We start from the raw sequence: 11,534 nt of genomic DNA on the forward strand, positions 1-11,534 counted from the left end.
ATGAAGATGCTGTAGAAAATCCCGGGCCTTGAGTCACACAGATCTGCGTCTGAATCCCAGCTCCACTGCTGTCTGGCTGTGAGACTGGGGTCAGGTCATATCGCCCTTCCAGCTTCACTTTCTTCATCTGCACGATGAGGATAAGAATCCCAAGATGCTTCCTCGCAACCCTCAGGAAGAACCAAACTTGTGGATACCTTGAGAAAGGATCCAGATGTTTTTGAAACTCTAAGATTCAGTAGAAGTAGTGGAAGAATATTCCTTTACATTTGATGGCACCAAAACAAACAAGTGGCCCTCATATCCTCCTGAGGACACAGGAGTAAACATGGTCACCTTGCTAGAAACTCATGGAGTTGTGATATGACTTGGGGCTGACTAAGTCTGTTATGGGTTGATTACGTCCCCCATAAAAATACGCTCCAGCCTTCATCCCTCAGTTCCTCAAAATGTTACTTTATTTGGAGGTAGGGTCTTGACAGAGATACTCAAGTTCCAATGAGGCCACTGGGGAGGGCTCTGATCCATTCTGACTGATGTTCTTATGACATTGGGAAATTAGACCCAGAGAGAGAGATACACGAAGACAGAAGATTGGGGTGATGCATCTACAAGCCAGGGCCCCAGAGATTGCCAGGAAACCACCAGAAGCTGGGGAGGCGAGGCATGGAACAGATTCTTCCTTGGAGCCCTCAGGAAGAAACAACTCTACTGACACCTTCATTTCATACTTGCAGCCTCCAGAACTGTCAGACGATGAATTTCTGGCTATTTAAGAATGAGAGAACCATTCTGGTCTCTAGGAATGGAGAAACCAGCAATGACCAAAATGCAGACCCTCCCCCTTTAAGGCAATAGTGACAGATGCCAAACACAGCCCCAAATGCTGTCCTTTCATTCTTATAAATGTCCCACAGCCATTCAGGCAGTGCCCATGTTGCCTGGATCAGCTGGTAAGGACTTAAAAGATGGAAGGGCCTGACACTGCCCTTATGAAGTTCCCATGTGAACACTGGTGGGGCTGGACTTAGGGTTACAAAAAGGTTGAAGAGAATCGTGTTAAGGAAGTATACCACAGCCTCTAATGCTGGGGGTTTCACAGTGTGGTGATAGAGATGACGGTCCACAGACAATAATGACATCGTGCTGACAGTCTCACCCACAACAGCTACCCAACCATTAGCCAGCCAGGAGAAAAGCAAGAGGAGAGAAACTGTGTTTGGACTTGACGAGCTGGAAAACAACCTCTCTTTCTGACATATTTGCTGGTGGTTCTCAAACTCCTTTTTTTGTAATCATGAGAGTGAGATAAAATAGCGTCAGCAATTTGAGCAGGAAATCAGCAAAGGTCGTTGGCATTTAATTGCATTTGGAACAAAAAAACAGAGGAACGTCTTTTAAAGAGATTATTGTATTTTTTCCAGTGTGAGAACTGGTGCTTTTGATTTGTGGTTCTTTGACTCTTCTCTCAGCAACCCAGATGAAAGCTGGTCGGGCTGGGCTCAAGGCAACCTGAAATTCACATCCATCCTCTGCGGTGTTCCTTTAGTAAACAGAGGGGGCGGCTGCTGGTGTAGACAGACACCTTCTCATTGGAGAGAGCACTGCCTTCCAAGTGAAGAGGGCAAAGGGGCTTCAGATTCTGCATTGTTGAAAAGCAACAAGCAATACTTTCTGCTTGGGCTTCGGCCTGTAGTCTCTTCCTGCAGCTGTGGGAAGAAAGCTCCTTTCAGCTGAGGCCTGGAAAATATGTACAGCTGAGAAGCACACCATGTGACTCTGTGGTGCCCTGAAATGCCTATCTTTCATCCAGGCCCATCAGACAGCTTTATTGTGGCTGATCGAACTCTTTGCAAATGAATTTCCTTTCCTGAAAGCAAAGGGACAGCTTTATTACACACCCATCCTCCCACTCAATGAGTTGGGGAGAATTCATTTCACCAGATTTCCTCCTGAGAAGAGCACTGTATTTATTTGGAAAAAATGCTTTGAGAAGCCAATTGGATGAAGGGGAATAAGCTCAGGCAATGGTCTTAAAAAATTTTACTCAAAGTCCCCCTAACACAACAATAATTAAAAAAAAAACCTATGTTTTCCCTTAACACATTTTTAGGATGATATGTAAAGTTTTAAAATCACATGTTTAAAGAGTTGTAAAAGATACAATGTGTGATTTATTGCATTTAAATATGTGCTTTAAATATACTTTCTTTGAAACCTCAAATCTGCACATTTAGCTCTTTCAATTTTAAAAAATGTCTGCCATGTAGTGCAAATGGCAAGGCTGTCTATTTAATTCATTAGCCAAATCAAACTGCCTGCTGGAAAACAGCTGACCTCATTTCCCAGTTCAAATACATTCGACCTTGAGACAGGCATCCCATTTTCCACATTCTAAATCATACAGACAGAGAGAGATAGATGGTTGTATAAAGTCAGACAGGAGCCCTGCTAGCAGCTTACTTCAGTATCCCTCACTCCCTGCTTCTGCTTCGTTGTGGAGCTGTCCATTCTCAAATCTTTCCTTCTTTTGGGGCCTGGAGACCTTGCCCTCTGTGCCAAAGCACTGTCGTAATACTGAGAAGCAGTTTTCACTTTTGCTAAGTGGGAGAAGGGTGACTGGGAAGCAGGGGTGGCATAAGAAAAAAGGGCAGGCAGACCTTGGAAATTGCAAGAGGTCCTGTGTTAGAAGCCAGGCTTTTGGAAGCTGAAGATCTGAAAACTGATTCCCTAAAACAAACCTAAGTCTTTGTTTGCCACCCAGGGGTCTGCTCCACCCATTTGATGATTTTCAGATACATAACTGGAAAGCGGAATGAGGAAAGCTTGCTAAAAGGTTCACAGATTCATTGAGACGGCTGGGACCTACTCTTAGGCTCAGCTTCCTGAGCCCAAATCCATGCTGCAGAGGGGCCTCCTAAGGAGACCAGTGTTCCCTGCAACAGGGCAGGGTGAAAGAACGGAGAAACAGCACGAAAACAGCCTCATCTCTCTCAGCCCAGATGATTCCCCTCTGGTATTAAATAGGTCAAGCCTTTCTAGAGTTAATAAAACAATACAGTGGTGTGGATATTAAAATATTCTACATTTATAGGTCTTTTTGTCCCAATAAATTATCATCTAAATTATGAATGCTCTTCTCTCTCTAAAATCTGTCTGGTATCTTCGTAGTAGTTTGGGATTTTTTGGAGCGCACAGAGGGAAAATAATCATGCTGTGTTATCAACCTTTTAAAAAGATGAGCAATGTCTTTGTGACTTCAGAGGTACCTGTCAAGCTTCTGTTATCTTCCACAATATTGCAAAAGCTTCCCAGCCAGTCACCAGCCTGGCTGGGCTCTTCTTTTTCAAGTCTGTCTTCCTCAGAGGGCGCCAGAATGATCTTCCTTTTTAAAAATCTTAGAAAGTTGTTGGTGGTAGTATAGAATGATACAGCTACTTTGAAAAACGTTTTGGAAAGTTTGTACACATATGTATGAACCAAACATACACCTAGCCTATAAGCAAGCATTTGCACTCCCAAGAAATAGGAAAGCACATGTCTGCACAAAGACTTGTATAAGAATATCCATAACAGTGTTTCCACACTAGCCAAAACAGTGGAAGAAGCCCAGGCCTCCCTCCATCAGTGGGAAGATGGGTAAAGGAACTGTGATACATCCTTATAATGGAATACTATTCAGCAACAGAAGGAACGAGGCTCGATCTACGTAATACGACGGATGATTCACAAAAACATTCTGCTCAGTGAAAGATTCCTTACTCCAAAGAATACATAATGTCTCCTTCCATTTACATGAAATTTTGTAACAGCCAAACTAGTCTTGAATGATAGGAATCAGGACAATGCCTGCCTCTGAGGGTGGACGGGTGGGAGGTATTAACTGGGAAGGCTATAGGGTGATGGAAATGTTCTGTATCTTGAGAGGTGTTTGTGTTTTACAGGGATGTCATTTGTCAAAGACTTGTGCATTTCACTGTATAAAATTTTGCCCCAAAATATAAAAGGCACTGTAAACAAATAACACTGGTTAATGGTATGCCTGCTGAAATGTATACGAGGAAGTGGGTCAATGCCTGTAACTTACTCTGAAATGCAGAAAAATGACATGGGAGAAATGGATGGATAGAAGGGACAGATAGATGGAAAGACATGGGATAAAGAAAGGCAGCCAAATGTTAACAGTATGTAGGTGGTAGGTGCATGGCTGTTCACAGCACTATTCTTTTAAAGTAGGGCTGTCTTATTTTTTAAAAAACTAATTTGAAAAATTTCAGTAGCTTTTAAAGTACAACTGGTTTCTGATTACCTGAATGAGTTGTGTAGTGGTTAAGCCTGAGATTTTAGTGCACCCATCGCCCAAGTAGTTTACATTGTACCCAATAGATAGTTTTTATCCCTCACGTTCCTTTCATCCTCCCTCCTTCTGAGTCTCCAAAGTCCATTACACCACTCTGTATGCCTCTGTGTATCCATAGCTTGGCTTCCATTTATAAGTGAGAACATACCGTATTTGGTTTTCCATTCCTGAATTATTTCACTTAGAATAATGGCCTCCAGCGTTGTCCAAGTTACTGCAAAAGACATTGTTTTGTTTCTATGGCTGAGTAGTATTCCATGGTATATATATCTCACATTTCCTTTATCCACTCATTGGTCGATGGGCACTGAGATTGGTTCCATATCTTTGCAATAGTGAACTGTGGTGCAGTAAACATGTGTGTGCGGGTGTCTTTTTTGATATAATGACTTATTTTTCTTTGGATAGATAGCCAGTAGTGGGATGCTGCAGGGAATTGTAGATCTACTTTTAGGTCTTTAAGAAATCTCCATACTACTTCCATAGAACTTCTACTAATTGACATTCCCACCAGCAGTGTATAAGTGTTCCCTTTTCACTACATCCATATCAACGTCTATTGTTTTTTGACTTTTTAATAATGGCTATTCTTGCTGGGTAAGATGGTATCTCATTGTGGTTTTAATTTGAATTTCCTTAATCATTAGTGATGTTGAGCATTTTCCCATATGTTGGTTGGCCACTTGTATATATCCTTTTGATAATGTCATTTGCCCACTTTTTGATGGGATCATTATTTTTTTCTTGATGATTTGAGTTCCTTGTAGATTTTGGATATTAGTCCTTTGTCAGATGCACATATTTTCTTCCATTTTGTAGACTGTTTACTCTGCAGATATTTCTTATCCTGTATAGAAGCCTTTTAATTTAATTAGGTCCCATTTATGTATTTTTGTTTTTATTGCATTTGTTTTTGGGGTCTTAGTCATAAATTATTTGCTTAGGCTAATGTCCAGAAAAGTTTTTCCTAGGTTATCCTCTAGAATTTTTATGGTTTCAGCTCTTAGATTTAAGCCTTTGATCCATCTTGAACTGATTTTTGTATAAGGTGAGAGTTGGGGAATCCAGCTTTATTCTTCCACATGTGGCTATCATCTAGCTTTCCCAGCACCATTTATTAAATAGAGTGTCTTTTCCCCAATTTATGCTTTTGTTTGCTTTGATAGAGATCAGTTGGTTGTAAGTATTTGGCTTTGTTTCTGGGTTGTCTATTCTGTTCCATTGGTCTATGTGCCAACTTTTATACCGGTACCATGCTGTTTTGGTAACTATAGCCTTGTGGTATAATTTGAAGTTGGTTAATGTGATGCTTTCAGATTTGTTCTTTTTTCTTAGGATTGCTCTGGCTATTTGGGCCTTTTTTGGGTCCATATGAATTTTAGGATTGTTTCTCCTTATTATGTAAAAAAAAATGATGCTGGTATTTTGAAAGGAATTGCGTTGAATCTGTAGATTGCTTTGGGTAGCGTGGTCGTTTTCATAATATTGATTCTTCAATCCAAGAGCCTGAGATGTATTTCTCTTTGTTTGTGTCATCTATGATTTCTTTCAGCAGTGTTTTGTAGTTCTCCTTATAGAGATCTTTCACCTCCTTGGCTAAGTATACTCCAAGGTATCTTATTTTATTTTCTTTTTTTGCAGCTGTGGAAAGGGGATTAAAGTCTTTATTTGATTCTCAGCTTGGTCGTTGTTGGTGTATAGAAGTGCTACCAATTTATGTACATTGATTGTAATCTAAGGCTTCACTGACTTTGTTTATCAAATCTGAAAGTCTTTAGGAGGACTCTTCAGGGCTTTCTAGGCATACGATCATATCATCAGTGAACCGCAATAGTTTGACTTCCTCTTTTCCAATTTGGATGCCTTTTATTTCCTTCTCTTGCTTGATTGTGCTGGCTAGGGCTTCCAGTACCATGTTGAATAGAAGTGGCGAAAGTGGGTATCTTTGTTTTGTTCTAGTTCCCAGAGAGAATGCTTTCAGCTTTTCCCCATCCATCATGATGTTGGTTGTGGGTTTGCCACATACAGCTTTTATTATTTTGAGGCATGCCCCTCCTATGCCTAGTTTATTTGGTCTGTCTTAAACAACACTCGATAGCACTATGAGTTTAGCATTATGCCTGCTGTGAGCTACTTATCAGGCATTTTGTTCACAGGGTTTTCTACTAATCTTATGAGGTATGTATCACCCTGGGTTACAGATGAGAAAACACTGGTTCAGGGGGGCTAAAATAACATGTGCAAGTTCACATCATTGTTTAGACTTAAGTCTGGATTAGAACCCAGAAAGTCCACCTCTGACACCCAATTTGGATAATCTCACCAAGATCAAAGCCTGCCCTTTTAGAGGTCAGTAGTTATTTAAAATCTTGGAAGGTAAGGTTGGAGACACCATCAAATGTCTGCTATTCTCCAGTGACAGACGTGACAGAGGCTGCTTGACTTTGGCACTGCACACTTTACTGTCTTACATGGCCCCAACTGTTTGTCCTTGGAGCATTTTGATTTTGAGACAATGACTGTTATGGGTTGAATCCTCCCCAAATTCGTATTGTGAAGGCCTTACTCCTTGTACCTTTGAACATGACCTTATTTGGAGGTAGCGACTATAAAAACGATAAAGTTAATGGGCCCTAATCCAATATGACTGACATTCTTCTAAAAGGAGGAGATTTGAACACAGAGATAGACATGCACATAAGGAGAATACCACATAGACAGGAGGGCAGAGATGGGATGATGGATCTATAAGCTGGCAAACTGGCAGAGGCTAGAGGAGACGCATGGAACAGATTCTTTCTCAGCCAGGAGAAGAAGCCAATCCGATTAACATCTTGATCATGAACTTCTACACTCCAGAACTGTCAGACAATCCATTTCTGTTGTACAAGCCATCCAGCGTGTGACACTTTGTTATGGCAGCCTTAGGAAATCATGCAACACTGACGTAATTCTTAGTCCTAGGGCATTTTATACTGTGACTTGTTTTGACACCTATCTCCCATCCACACATACAAATACTTAAGAATGTTTAGCTGATTTCTTCAATATGACATGTTGGAAATATGTCCCCAGAGAAATGTGACTTTGATAGTCAGAAGACAGGGCTTAATTTATACAAATCTATTTTCCAGGTGACCTTTCAGGAATTATCTATATGTCATGCACTGCCATAGAGATGCTGGGATTGAAAGTGAGACTGTTCATTAAACCATTATGTTTTTACTGAGTTATGCTAACATCGTGATGTCTATGGAAAAAGTAGTTCACGCTCATTTAAAAGAGTGAAGACTCAAGGTGAATAGCATAATTGTTCCCACTTGAAGGGAAAGAATAGGACACCTTCTCTTCCTCGGTCTCTCTTCCTTCCTTTTGTCCCTTACCTGAGCTCCTATAACATGTCCTATAGGATGTGTGCTAGCTGCTAGTGACAACGTGTAGCAGACATGGTTCACAAAAGATTCATGAATGTCTTTTATGGGGGAGAATTGTTGCAGGAAGAAGTGGTTGAGCTTTGGACTATATTTCCTATACCTTCCTAGAGGGGGTCATATGACTGAATTCTGGCCAATGGAGTGTGGGAGGAAGTGTAGGCTATTTTCCCATCAACCTGATTCTTCATGATAGATCAGAAAACTTGGTCCATTTAACTGCAGATACCTCACTTCATTGTGACATATTTTTGATTGTGGTGATCAGAAACCTTTTGGCAGGTCAAAGAGAAGGAAAATAAAAGGCTATCACGGGAAGAGATCAGGGACTTGTTAGAACACTAATTTCTTTCTTTTTTTTTTTTTTTTTTTGACATGGAGTCTTGCTCTGTCTCCAGGCTGGAGTACAGTGGAGAGATCACTGCTCACTGCAACCTCCGCCTCCCAGGTTCAAGAGCATCTCCTGCCTCAGTTTCCCCAGTAGCTGGGACTATGGGACTATAGCCCTCCCAGCAGCTGAGACTATAGCTGCCACCATGCCCAGCTAATTTTTGTATTCTTAGTGGAGAGGAGGTTTCACCATGTTGGCCAGGATGGTCTCGAACTCTTGACCTTGTGATCTGCCCGCCTAGGCCTCCCAAAGTGCTGGGATTACAGGCATGAACCACTACACCCAACGAGAACACTAGCTTTTAAAGGTACCCCTGAGGCAGGGAGATGCTCTTAGGAGGCTAGGGAAAAAGCATTAAGTAATATTGAGTCACACAAAGAAAAGGTTATTCTTCTCTCAAATCTTTATACGTCTTGATACATTAAAGAGACAGTCTCAATTTAGATCTACTTTATTTTAGTACATTTCTCTGTGTCTCCACCTTCAATGTATAATGGTACCTAGCTAATATTTACATTGTTTTAGTTATATTTACTTTTGTCATTACCTGTATGTATAGCAAATTCCACTAATTTTCTATTTACAGTCTTGACACGCAGTTTTGCTTCTTAGGAGGCTAAGGCAGGAGAATTGCTTGAATCCAGGAGGTGGAGGTTGTAGTAAGCCAAGAGTATGCGTCACTGCACTCCAGCATGGGCACCAGTGTGAGACTCCACCTCAAAAAAAAAAGAAAGAGAGAAAGGAGAAAAATTTAGAATAAAGAAACAGGGCATCTAGGCAGACACCTGGAGGCTATCTGACCAAAAGTCTAGGTAGTGCATACATCAGAGACAGCAGAGACAGGAGTGGACTGGGACAGAGAACCCAGTTAGGGGCTACTAGAATAGTCTGGGTGAAGAAAGATAAGTGGCTAACCTCTGTAATCCCAGCACTTTTGGAGGTTGAGGTGGGCAGATCGCTTGGGTTCAGGAGTTTGAGACTAGCCTGGGCAACATGGTGAGACCCTGTACCTATAAAACACACACAAAAAAAATTAGCCAAGCCTAGTGGAATATGCCTGTACTCCCAGCTACTCAGGAGGCTGAGGTGGGAGGATTGCATGAGCCTAGAAGGTGGAGGCTGCAGTGAGTCAAGATTGCACCACTGCACCCAGCCTGGGTGATGGAGTGAGACCTGTTCAAACAAAACAAAACAAAAGAAAAAAAGTAAGACTTGAACTAAGTTTGGAAATAAAGTGATTCCAACAGATTTAAGAGACACATGAGAGGAGGCAGAAATGATGGGACGGGTGATGGATTGAATGTGGAGGGTGAAGGAGAGGGCTGCATCTAGAATCCTTCTTGTGTTTCTGCACACTTATGTGGACTGGGCTGGCATTGCCAGGACACGGAACCCACGGGGAGCACCAGATTTGGTGTGAAAACAATGAGCTCACTTTTGATTGTCCATTCAGGATAAAATTATTGGTGTGCCCATGATGAAGTGTGTGAATGTTTTACTTCAAATAAACATTTGGGTAACACAGTTGACCAGATTCCCTAATATTACACATGCTGCCATGCTAAATTAGCCTTTACAAAATGGCTACGATGACTTCATGAAATGAATTTCTGGGCCCAAGAAGAAAGCAAATAATATTTAAATCTCAGCAAAGGTCAGATTCAGGCAGACCAAGATTGAATAAAAGGTTTTCATTTGTTGAACTGAAATACAGCAGTTTATTTTTAAATCTCTAAGTTATAAACTGGGATTTGTGCAAAGCATTTGATACCCCGTGGACTCCAAATTGTGATGAATATCAATACTTCAGGGCTTTCATAATACAATGCCAGAGTTTATTGAAGAAAATACTTATGACAACGACAAAGATTTCATTACCCAAACTCTCAATTCACATAGCAGTTGGCCACTGCAAGGGCTGAGGGCTGGCCTCAGTCTCCGACCTACACAAAGGCTCAGAGAGGACTAAGACTCATCTTTAGATGTCATACTGAACTCCACAAGGTCTCATTACAGGTTCAAACAGAAGAGAGTGAAAATTAGATGAAAGGTAGGGCAGGTCACTGAACTCACTGCTAAAAAGCCTGGGTTCCTAAAGACACATGCACACGAATGTTCACTGCGGCACTGTTTACAATAGCAAAGACCTAGAACCACCCCAAATGCCCATCAGTGATAGACTGGACAGGGAAAATATGGCACATATACACCATGGAATACTATGCAACCATAAAAAGCGATGAGTTTGTGTCCTTTATAGGGACATGGATGAATCTGGAAACCATCATTCTCAGCAAACTGACACAAGAACAGAAAATCAAACACCGCATGTTCTCACTCATAAGTGGGTGTTGAACAATGAGAACACATGAACACAGGGAGGGGAGCATCACACACTGGGGTCTGTTGGGAGGGGCTAGGGGAGGGATAGCAGAGGGATAACATGGGGAGAAATGCCAGATATAGGTGAAGGGGGGATGGAGTCAGCAAACCACATTGCCATGTAGGTATCTATGCAACAATCCTGCATGTTCTGCACATGTATCCCAGAACCTAAAGTGCAATAAAATACTCTCTCTATATATATTTTTAAAAGCCTGGGTTCCAGTTCTGCCACAGACAAGCTGGGGGGCCTTGGGTGAGTCACCTCCGTGTATCTCCTTTGGATTCTTCTGTTGCTTCATTGATAAAATAAGTCTGTGCAATGATAGGGTCTCTGAGTTCTTTCCCTATTGATTCCAGCACTCTGCTCCATCCCACCCCTCTGTTTTCTACAACCGTGATCTAAAACAGACAAGCTCACTCATGTGGCTTTCTTTACCAAAGATGTCCCACTCCTGATTGCTGTGAGCCTCATCATTAGGATCCCTTGCTTTTTCCTCTTTAAATAAAAAGTTTTAAGTAAACCTATCTGGTCCATTTTTAAACTGTGTGAAGTAAATGTAGTAGATGTGCTGCCATAATACAGCTCAGAGAAAAGTAGTGTTTGAATGCCCCATATTAGCTTTTGGTCAGGTAGTTGGGAAACAGATCAGGAAGATGCCGGGCTGTCCCAAGGAGCCTGCCTTGCAATCTGCAGGCAGCACGTACAGGGCTGGGCCTCACTTTCTAAGGGAAGGAAGTAGTGCTCAGAAAGAAAGCAATTCCTAAGACTGCACAGGTAAAAATTAGTGTGACCAGTTGTCTCAGCTTACCTGGGACTGTCCCAGTTTTAACACTTGAAGTGCCACATCCCATGAAACCCCTCCCTCAGTTTGGGACCACGGGGCAACCTAGGAAAGCACAGTCTCAGAGATTTCACAGAAAAGATCATTGGTTCATGAGAATCGGCAGGAAGGTGGCAGCTGTTTGG

This window comes from Cebus imitator, unplaced genomic scaffold (genome assembly GCF_001604975.1).
Source record: "Cebus imitator isolate Cc_AM_T3 unplaced genomic scaffold, Cebus_imitator-1.0 Scaffold91, whole genome shotgun sequence".
NCBI classification, from domain to species: Eukaryota; Metazoa; Chordata; class Mammalia; order Primates; family Cebidae; genus Cebus; species Cebus imitator.